This window comes from Elephantulus edwardii, unplaced genomic scaffold (genome assembly GCF_000299155.1).
Source record: "Elephantulus edwardii isolate Elephantulus edwardi_28Jun2011 unplaced genomic scaffold, EleEdw1.0 scaffold00085, whole genome shotgun sequence".
Classification (NCBI taxonomy): Eukaryota; Metazoa; Chordata; class Mammalia; order Macroscelidea; family Macroscelididae; genus Elephantulus; species Elephantulus edwardii.
In genome coordinates this window covers 9287693-9299826 of record NW_006399835.1, presented here as the reverse complement: position 1 = coordinate 9299826, position 12134 = coordinate 9287693, and positions in this window count along the sequence as shown.

Below are 12134 nucleotides of genomic sequence, written 5' to 3'. Positions count from 1 at the left end.
ATGCAGAGCAGATTATCTGAGAGGCTGGGTTCTATGAGAAGTGTGGGATCAGGATTGGTGGAAGATATATTAACAGTCTCTGTTATGCAGATGACACTACCTTGCTTGCTGAAACTGAGGAGGGCTGCAGAGGGTCAAGGACTGCAGCTGTCAGTATGGACTGAGGCTTAATGTGAAGAAGACAAAGATTCTCACCATTGGACGAATTGGCAGCATCAGGATGGATGGCGAAGAAATTGAGATTGTTCACAGCTTCAGTTTGCTCAGTTCCACAGTCAAGACTCTTGGCACCAGCAGCCAGGAAATAAAAAATGTATTGCGATGGGAAAGTCTGCTGTTAGGGACCTCTCCAAAGTACTCGAGAGCAGCGGTGTCTCTCTGGAGACTAAGATGCGTCTGATACAGTCCATGTTCTTTGCAATCGCTTGTTATGCATCAGAGATTTGGATAATGACTAGGGAGGATAGAAGGAAAATTTATGCCTTTTAGCTATGGTGCTGGAGAAGAGTATTGAATGTACCATGGACTGCCAAGAAAACAAACAAACTCATCCTGGAGAGGGTTTAACTAGGCTACTCCTTGGAGGCAAGGATTCTGGGGCTTCGTCTGACATACTTTGGACATGTTGTAAGGAGGGACCGGTTCTTGGAGAGGGACATCATGTTTGGTAGGGCGGAGGGACAGAGCAGGAGGGGAAGGCCCTCTATGAGGTGGAATGATTCAGTGACTGGGGTAATTTGGATGGGTGTGTCAGAGGCAATGCGATTGGCACAGGATAGAGCAGGTTTTAGGGCTGTTGTACATAGGTTCGTTATGAGTCACAAACAACTCAATGACTCATAACAACAACAACAACAACAACAACAACACGTCAGGCTTAAGATGGAGGCTAGGCACAAAATGGAGTCTATACAGTCCTCTCAGTATCCTTCAATGTGGTTTACATCTCAACATCAATAAAACAAATATACTCACAACTGGACCCATGAATCATAATGAAGAAAACATTGAACTTCTCTAGAATTGAATTTTATTTCCGTCTATGGCCAATGTTATATAACTGGCAATCATGAAATCAAACCACGCAATAAGTTCAGCAAATGTGCCTCCAAGGATATCTTTAAAGTGATAAAGTGGGAAAATACCAGTTTAATTTCTAAGGTGCAATCTTCAATTGCATCATGCACATATAAATGTTGAGCAATAATTAAGGAAGACGGAAAAATTGATGCCTTTGAATTTTTTATGTTGGCAAAGAATACTGAACAGAGCAGGTACTGAGGAGCAAATCTTTCTTAGAACAATAGTGATCAAAATACTCTTTAGAAGCCAAGGCAGGGTAGAAAAATCTTGTCTCACATAGTTCGGTAGCCTCTATCAGAAGAGGCTAGCCTCTGGGGGGTTGGGGGTAGGGGTGGTAAATAAGATCTAATGCCTGGAAAAGGGCTAATCAGAAGGAAAGAGAAAGACTACAAACAAGAAAAATTGAAACAATGAACTTAATCACAATAGCGATTGTGGGGGTGGTGCAGTATCATGGCATGTTGTTTTATGTTGTGCAGTAAGAATCCTACGAATAAGAGCTAACTTCACGAGATTTTGTAACAGCAACAAAATATTCATTAGTTCTCCCTCACAAATAATACCTTTGATATATTTCTTTGAATTTTCTTAAGGTGCAACTTGTGTTCTATACATCTTCCCAACCACTAAATTATTCCCTAAAATAAAGCAAAAAAATTACTTCTCTTCCTCTAGCTGGTAGGACTTTACCCTCCAGCTTTTTAAATATATATATATATATATATATAAACTATTCTTTGATGCCATAATATTCTTTCTCTCAGATCCTATGCTTCTTTCTCTACCTCTTATCATCATAAAATTTAGCAGGAAGTGGAAAGTAGAAGAAATGATTTGGTGAGATAGACTGATAATTCCAGTCATCTCTGAATCACTGAAAGAAATATGTGGCTATTTTCATCTGAGTACGTTCGTACATTTTATCTCAAGAGGGACGTGAGTGTGACAAATGTTTAAACACTCAAATGCTAGTTTAAAGATTGTTGATTCTAACTTTCATAGAGCACATAGAAGACAGGTTTGTCAATCTGTTTCAGAAAGGTAACAATCTTGCCTCATCTCTCACCCCAGGAGCAAATGGTGGGTTTACACTTCAATCTTCAGATACCAGCTCAACATGTAGTCCACTATGTCACTTGGTTTATAATTGGTTTACTAAATATGTTCCTTACATTTCTTTTCAATAATTGTATAAGATTAATTTTGATATTGTGTAAACCAAGTAATATTATTTTATTTCCAGCAATATTTTTCACTTACATAAAGAATAACATATATTTAATTTGTAAAGAGAAATATGCATATTAAACTCTGAACTAAATATAAAAATTAAGATTATAAAGCTTTTGCATAACTTAATTTTGTATTTGCATGTCTGCTTTCAGAGAATATCTTTGTTTTAATTATAGTAACTCAATTACCTACTTCTTTTATATTCAATATGTATCTCATAATTGTGAAATAACAATATGAATTTTACAACCAAAACTGAACTTTAGAAGATGATGCATTTGGAAAAATAGAGATATGGACATCTTCTTTGTATTGTATTTTACTAATTTTACATACAGCTTCATCTATTTATATTTTGATATTTTATAGAAGGATTTTTCCTTCTTTTATAAAATTTTAATTATGCAGAAAAATAATCTTACAAAATTTTTATAAATACACAAATATTCAAAAGTCCAAAATACAAAGAAAGTAATAACCAGAACATTATAACATGTACATTTATTCAACTTTGACCCCTTCTATTATAAGAAAAGTTTTAAAATTAATTTTGCTCACCAATTGCTTCTTTTAGAACATTTAAACAACTATATTTATATACATATACATGTGCTTAATCCTGTTACACAGATTTCTCATAGTAAACAAATGTTATGCAATATTTTTAGCTTATATCAATATATCTCAACAGTACAATGTGAAATCTTCATTAAATTTACATCGTCATTGGGCATCTATATCATAGTTCATTATCCTAGTCTTTCTTGGATACTTTTGATAATTTTTATTATTTCACTGCAACAATAACACTACTGTGCATAATTTCATTGTACGATATTCTACCTTTTGATATGGAGTTGATTTCTAGAATCTCATCAATGAATTAAACGCATATATACACAATACTGAAAAATACATAAAATATATAAAGTACATTTCTATTGCATTGTGCCCTGACAAGATAGAATAGAATATCAAACTTTCAGAATTTTAACAGATATATTAATACTATGCTTAAATAAATTTTCATTTTATCCTCTCTCATTTGTAATAATTTGATTAATTTTTAATAGGCATAAAGATCAATTCATTTTTGTTATTAATACATCACATATGTTTTTCAACATTTTTCTTGAGTTATGAGTTTTTTATTCTCAATTTTTAACATAAAATGTTTGTCAGATATTGTTCAAAAGCTAAGCATCCAAATTAAGAGAGACAAGGAAGAAGGATTTGCCTTCCACTTCTGAAATGTAACAGGCCTTCAAAACCCTATGTAAAATAGAGTAGAATAACAGATATGGCAACTGAGACTAAGACTTCAAATTTGGAAACACAAATGACTGGAACATGGAAAGTGAGAAGCATGAATATAGGAAAACTGCAATTGTTAAGAAGAAAATGGAATTCATAAATATTATATTAACATATTAGATATTAGCAAAATGAGATAGATTGGCATGGGACATTTTGGATCAGACCATCATATGATTTACTATGCTGCTGGAGAGGAAACGATGAGAACAAACAGAATGGACTTCCTAGTTTAAAATGCCATTTCTAGATATATCTTAAAATGCCATGTTGTGAGTGACAGGATAATATCCATATGCATACAAGGAAGATCTGTCAATACCACTGTCATCCAAGTTTATGCACCAACAACCAGAGCCAAAGAGGATGAAATAGATGATTTCTACAAGCTTGTATCAGAGATCAATCAAACATTTCACCAAGATGCATTAACAATAATGTGTGACTGGAATGCAGAAGTTAAAAATCAGGAAGAAGGATCAATAATCAGAAAACACGGCCTTGATGACAGAATGAGGCTGGGGATAGAATGGTAGAATTCTGCACAATCAGTGATTTATTTATAGCAAAAAACGTTTAAAAGATACATAAACGCAGGCTATCTACATGGATTCCCCCTGATGGTATTCACTGGAATCAGAATGATTATATCTATAGAAGGAATCCTTGGAAAAGTTCAATATCAGCAGTGAAAACTAGGCCAAGTGCTAATTATAAAACATACCATCAACTACTCATGTAGTTCAAATTACAGCTAAAGAAGACAAAATTAAACCTATAGCACTCAACATTTGATCTTGAGTCAACTCCACTTGAATTTAAAAACCAACTGCTCAGGAAAAGTTTTGGGACCTTGAACACTAATGTGAATGAAGACCATGTGAATTGTGAATGGATATGAAAAATATCAACCAAGAAGAATGTAAAGGGTCATTACAAAGAAAAAGGAAGAAGACCAAAATTGACGTCAGAAGAGACTCTGACTATTACCCTAGAGTGTTGAGAAAGCAATGCAAAGGAAAGAAATCAAGAAGTTAAGGAGCTGAATTGAATAGTTCAAAGGAAATAGTATATCAGAAGATAAGTCAAAGAAGTATAATGAAATCTTCAATAAGCTAGAGTTTGAAAATCAAAAGGGCCAAATTTATTTGGCATTTCTTATACTGAAAGAACTAAAGAACAATTTCAAGCTGTGAGTTTCAATACTTCAGGATGCTGTTGGGCAGAATAATGAATGACCCACGAATCATTAAAGAAGATGAAACTAGTTGACAAGGAGAATTGATTCCTTTGAACTGTGGTGTTCAATCATTGGTGTTCAATACTTTAAACCTGTTATTACGTTGATTTTTAAATCAGGTGGGATATACTCATTGTATTTTGGGTCTCAAGGACTTATTTTCCTTTTCTTTAGTAAAACAAAATCAGACATTTATTTTTGCACAGTTACATTTCATTATTTTGTCTATGTGAATTTCACCTTCACTGATTAAATACTTTTGGCAAAAAAAAATATTTAAACCACTTCTTTAAATATATTTCTCATTCATATTTAATAGATTTATTATAATAGTTAACAGATTAAAAGAACATTAGATTTACTTATACTGATAATTATTATTCTTGTAAATAAACATATACTTGTGAAAACATATAGTAAATATGAATAAAATATAAATTAAAAAATTTTAAAGAAGAAGATAGAAGGAATATACAGAGTAACTGTACAAAAAAGTATTGGTTGACTGCGGGAGCCGCAAGTGCTGAGGTGGCCGGAAATTATAACTTATGATTTTGTGTATAATTATAGAGAGTGTGTTAGAAGATGATTGGAGGATTAGAGTTAAGTTTAGACCAATGTGATAGTGTTGAGTGTTAGTATTAACCTATAGGAATAGATAGTTATAGGCCAATAGGAATAGTTAGGCTAGTAGAGTAAGAGCCAATAGGAATTAGGTTAGAAGCTCTCTGGGCTAAGGGTATATAAGAGGCTAGAGGAGGAAGGGCGGGGAGCTTTTTGAATCACCAGAATAAAGAAGCATCGAAATGCAACGAATCCCAGTGTCTTGTTTTCCTTTATCCCGCTGGCGGGGCTGGAACAGCGTCATCTGGTGGCCTGTACGGGGACCCTCTTCAGAAGTTGTAGGAAGGAGACTGGTCAATAAAGTCCCAGGAGGGGACATCTACCGGCCAACTGACTGTAGTGATGCTTACTTATTTCCATTCTATAAAAAAGGGACCCAACAGAGTGTGAAAATTATCGAACAATATCATACATATCACACACAAGCAAAATCCTGCTGATTATAAAAAAATGACTGGAACAATACATCAACAGAAAACTGCCTGAAGTACAGGTTGAGTTTAGAAGAGGCTGTGACACTAGAGACATTATTACCAATGTCACATGGATCTTGACAGAAAGCCGAATACCAGGGTAAAGTATATCTGTGTTTAAAAGTCTATCTGTGTTTCAATGACTGTGCAAATGTATTTGACTGCATGAATCACACCAAATTGTGGCTGACCTTGAGGAGAATGGAAATCCCAGAAACTTGACTGTACTTATGCAAAATCTATACTCAGAGTGGGAAGTACTCTTCAGAACAGAGTAAGGAAACACTACTTGGTTCTAAATCAGGAAAGGAGTGCATCAGTCCTATCTCCACATTTTTTTCCATCTATATGGAGAACAGATAGGAATGTGGCAACCAGATTGCAGGAAGACTCATCAACAACCTATGTTATGCAGAAGACACAACCTTGTTTGCTGAAACTGAGGAGAACCTAAAGTGCTTGCTGCAGAATGTTAAGGACTATAGCTTTCAATATGGATTAAAGCTCAACATCAAGAAGACAGAGATTCTTACCACTCGGCCAATTTGCAGCACCATGATAATGAAGAAAAAATTAAAGTGTTTAATAATTAATTTCAACTTGATTGTTTCCACAATCAACACTCTTGGTACCAGCAGTCAGGAAATCAACAAGTTAATTGTACTGAAAAAAATCTGCTGTCAAGGATGTTCGTCTAGATACTAAGGTATGCCTGGTCCAGTCCATGGTCTTTGCAATAACTTGCTATGGATCAGAGATCTGAACAATGACTAAGGATAAAAGAAGAATCCATGCTTTTGAGTTGTGGTGCTGGAGAAGAGTTTTGAATACACCAGGGACAACCAAGAAAACAAATAGATCTGCCTTGGAGAGAGTTAAAACAGGTTTCAAGATTTTGAAGCTCCATCTCATATACTTTGGGCATGTGGCCAGGAGGGACCAGTCCTTAGAAAAAGACAGAATGCTTAGTAGGGTAGAGAGACAATGCAGGAGAGGAAGACCTAGATGACATGAATTGATATACCATAACTTGCGCAATGGGGATAAGTGTGCCAGCGTCAGTGAGTTTAGCTCAGAGTATGGTAGGTTTCAGAACTGTTGTAGATAGGGTCGCTACAAGTTATAAACAACTTGGTGATACATAACAACAAAACAATAACAACTCATAATATTTTAGTCATGATTAAACTTGCTACCTGGTTTGTTAGCATTAACTATATATACATAAACTTTATTTTATTTTTAAAATAACATTTTTTGGCTGTATTTATCTTCCAAATGAACTACTTGTACAATTATTTTATCTATGTAAAGGAAAAAATAAAACAAGGAATAAAATTTTCTTGGACTCTTTAAAAATTAATTTTGGAAACTGTCACACTGTTTTCTTTGAGTTGTGGTGCTGGAGAAAAGTATTGAATATACCATGTACTGTTAAGAGGATAAACAGGTTCACCCTGGAGAGGGTAAAATCAGAATGCTCCATGGAGGCAAGGATTGTGAATCTCCATCTGACATACTTTGGGCATGTTTGAAGGAGGGACCAGTCCTTGGAGAATGGTATCATTCTTGGGAGGGTGTGGAGACAGCACAAGAGAGGAAAACCATGGATGAGATGAGTTGACTCAGTGACTAGGGTAATGCGAATAGGTGTGTCAGCGACAATGAAATTGGCTCAAGATAGAGCAGAGTTCAGCACTATTGTACAGAGGTTACACCCACCACAACATCATATAATATCTTTAATATCACATGCAAGCAAAATCCTACTGAAGGATATTCAAAAGCACTTAGAGAACTACAAAAAATTCAATATGGATTCCAAAGAGGTTGTGACTCCAGAGTAATTATTACTGATGTCAACTAGATATTTACTGAGCAGAGAATACTAGAAATTTGTCTGTGTTTCACTGACTATTCAAGACTTTTGATTATATCAGTTAAAATAAATTATGACTAATGTTGAAAAGAATGGTAATCTCAGAACACTTAATTGGCTTATGTGAATTCTATATCTAGACATCTTGGTCTGCTGTCTAAATAAATCAAAACATCACTGCATGGTTTAAAATCAAGGATGTTATGCATTATGATTATATCATTTCTCAATACTTATTAAATTTTTGTGCTGAGAAAATCAATAGAGAAGTTAGACTATATGAAACAGAATGTGGCATCAAGATTACAGGAAGACTTATAAACAACTTGCATTATACAGATGACACAACCTTGCCTCCTGAAAGTGAAGAGGACTTAAAATACTTGCTAAAGAAGAGTGAAAGGACATACCATAATATTGATCCTTTTTCCAGTGGTAAGACTTTGTTTTCTTGATGTTAAAACTTAGTCCATATTAAAAGCTGTAGTCTTTGATCTTCTTCAGTAAATGCTTCAAGTCTTATTCACTTCCTGCAATCTAAAACAATAAAAAAAACAGAAGAACAATTCATTGACTGGGAAATTACAGAAATTCAAGTTGGATTCAAAAGAAGTTATAGAATGACTAATACTGTTATATTGTTCCTGATGTCAAATGGATCTTGCTTAAATCAAAGAATACCAGAAATATGTTTACTTCTGTTTAATGATCATGCAAATCCATAATGGAATACCAGAACACAGTTTTGTTCATGCAAAACATATATATATAGCAGGAAGCAGTATTCCAAAAAAATAAATCAATTAAAAAATAAGGGGATGCTGCAAAGTTTAAAATTGATAAACAATCAGTTCCGATGATGTATTCTTTCATTGCACTCATTCAATCTGTAATTTGAGTAAATAACATCAGAATTTGGACTATATGAAGAAAAATATAGCATCAGGATTAGAGGATGAGTCATCGATCACCACTGTTACACAAATGAGACAAGATGACCCTTAAAAACAATTTCATTATCTCAGTTTCTTTTTAACAGAGAAAGCAAATAAGTGTTTTAACAATTAGATAATTGATTTAACAAATAAACACACTTCTTATTTAAACCAATCAGGACTGAGTGGACAGACCTTTGCAACTAGAGTTATAAACTAAATTGATTTTTAGTTGTGTTTGGGGAAAACATTGTTCTAAATGGAACAGGACCTGTCTGTCAGTTTGCTGTATTGAGATAACTTGTGTGATACTGAAATCTGAGCCATTGATGTGTCAAATGCTGTAAGGGTTACTAATGGTGGACAGGTTTTAGTAGAGCTCTCAAATTAAGATAGAATACGAAGCAAGAATGGCCATATGCTTCTTAAATTACAGGTGATTTTAAACCCTATAAACACTGGAGGAACACAAATAGTTATAGCAATGCAGTGAAAAAGCACAGATTGGAAGTCAGTTGAAATGAGGAAAAACAATGACAAATATAGTTTTACAATTAGAACATGAAATGTATGTAGCTTCAATATTGGAAAATTGGAAATTGTAAAAAATTAAATGGAACACTTGAACGTCAGCATATTTGGCATTAGTGAGATGAGATAAATTGGTTTTGGCCACTTTGAATCAGATATTCAAATGGTGAAATAAAAAAGAGAAGAATGGTGTTGCATTCATAGTCAATTGCAAGTTTTATCCTGAAGTATAATGTTATGAATGATAGGATATTATCCATACACATAAGAGGAAGACCTGTTAACACAATTATTATTCAAATATATGCTCCCACATATAGAGCCATAGAGGAAGAATTTGAGAATTTTTACCAAATCCTGTAGTCTGAAATTGACCAAGAATGAAAACCACATGTATTAATATGATTGGTGACTGGAATGCAAAAACTGAAAACAGTTAAGAAGGAATAGTAATTGGAAAATATGGTCTTGGTGATAGAAACGAGGCTGGAAATGGAATGATTGAATTTTGTATTTGCAAAGATTTATATTCCTTGCAAATACCTTTAAGGCGCACACAGTGACTTTATACATGAATCTCACCTGATGGGCTGCATAAAAATCAGATTGACAATATCTATGGAATAAGTCATTAGAGAAGCTCAATATTGGGAGTTAAAATTAGGCCAGAGGTAGACTGTGAGTCAGACTATCAATTACTCATATGCAGTTTCAAATTTGGGTTGAGGAAAATGGAAATAAGTCCACAAGAACCTTGTTAGGATCTTGAATCAAATTCATCTAATTGTCAAGATCATCTTAAGAGTAAGTATGAGACATTGAACACCAGTAATTCAAAGTGGAAGAGTTGTGGCATGATATCAAGGATATTATCCATGAAGAAAGCAGAACATCATTATGAAAACAGAGGAGAAAGAAAAAAGAAAATGGATGTCAGAAGAGGCTCTAAAAATTGCACTTGAGCATTGAGAAGCCAAAAAAAGAAAAAAAATGGAAAAGATGCTGGAGCAAAAGAGCTGAAAATAAGATTTCAAAGGGCAGCTAGAGAGGACAAAGGAAGTAATGGAATGTGAAGAGAGCTAGAATTGGAGAATAAAATGTCAAAAACTTGCTCTGCATTTCTCAAGAGGAGAGAACTGGAAAACAAATTTAAACCTGAAGTAGCAGTATTGGAAATGTTATGGGGAAACATACTGAATACACAGAAAACATAAAAAGAAATGGAAGGAATACACAGAATCACTGTACCAAAAAGAACTGATTGACACTGAAAAATTTTAGGAAGTACCATATAATCAAAAGCCAATGGTAGGAGGAGCCAATGAAGAAAGAAACAAGGTGCATTGAAGGTATGGGGTGGGGGGCAAATAAGGCTCCAAGAATCGATGGGATACCAGTGGACTTTTTAGCTAACAGATGGAACCTTGGATGCACTCACCAGTCTATTCCAGGAAATTTGGAGGACAGCCGTCTGGCCAATGGATTGGAAGAGCTGCATAGTTGTTCCCATTCCAAATAAGGTGATTCAACAGAATTTGAAAACTATCAAACAATATCATTAATAACACGTGCAAGCAAAATACTGCTGAAGAACTTTTAAAAATGGCTAGAACAGTTCATAGATAGGGGACTGCCAGAAGTTCAAGCAGGATTTAGAAGAGACCATGACACTAGGGATTTCATTGCTGATGTCAGATGGATTTTGGCTGAAAGTAAAGAACACCAAAAGAATGTTGATTTGTGCTTTATTGACTATGCAAAGGCATTTGACTCTGTGGATCATAAATTGTGGCTGACATTGAGAACAATGGGAGTCCTAAAGCACTTAACTAGGCTTGTGTGAAACATCCCTTGACCAGGAAGCTATTTTCCAAACAGAGCAGAGGAATATCACATTGTTTAAAATTAAGAAAGGAGTGTGTCAGGGTTGTATTCTCTCTATATACCTATTTAATCCATACACTGAGCAAATTATTCAAGAAGCTGGATTCTATGAAGAAGATGTACCATCAGGATCAGGGGAAGACTAATCAATATCTTTGTTCTGTAGATGACACAGACTTGCTTGCTGAAAAATGAAAAGGATTTGAAGCACTTGTTGCAGAAATTCAAATAATGCAGCCTTTAATATAGATTTCATCTCAATGTCAAGAATACAAAGATTCCTATCATTGAACTAATAAGCAACACCATGGTAAATGGAGCAGAGATTTGAAACTGTCAACAACTTCATCTTACTTGGATCCATAATTAACATCCTTGCTATCAGCAGTTAGGAAATAAGCTAACAGGTTGCACTGGAGAAGTTAGGGACCTCTCCAAATTACTGAGGAGTAAGGATGTCAGCTCGAGGTCTAAGATGTGTCTGTTTTAGGCCAAGGCCTTTCTAATCACTTGTTACGCATCTCAGAGATGGGTGATGAATAAGAATGACAGAAAAGGAACTGATTGTCTTTGTGCTGTGGTGTTGATGAAGAGCACTGAACATGCCAAGGACTGCCAAAAGAACAAACAAATGTTTGCATAGGTTGCAGCCAGAGAGCTCTTTGGCAGCTTCACCTCACAATCTTTGGGCATGTTAATAAAAGGGGCTATTTCTTGGAGAGGGACATGATGTTTGAAAGAGCGGAGAGTTGACAAAGGAAAGAAAGACTCTTGACTAGGTTGACTGACTGCCGCAGTGTGATCTTGGTGAAGACGGCACAGGATAGGGCAATGTTCAGATCTGTGGTTAACAAGGTTGCTGTGAGTCATACTCATTTTACAGCACCTCACAACATGCATGTATAATGTATAACTTGTATGTACATTGTGCAAATCTA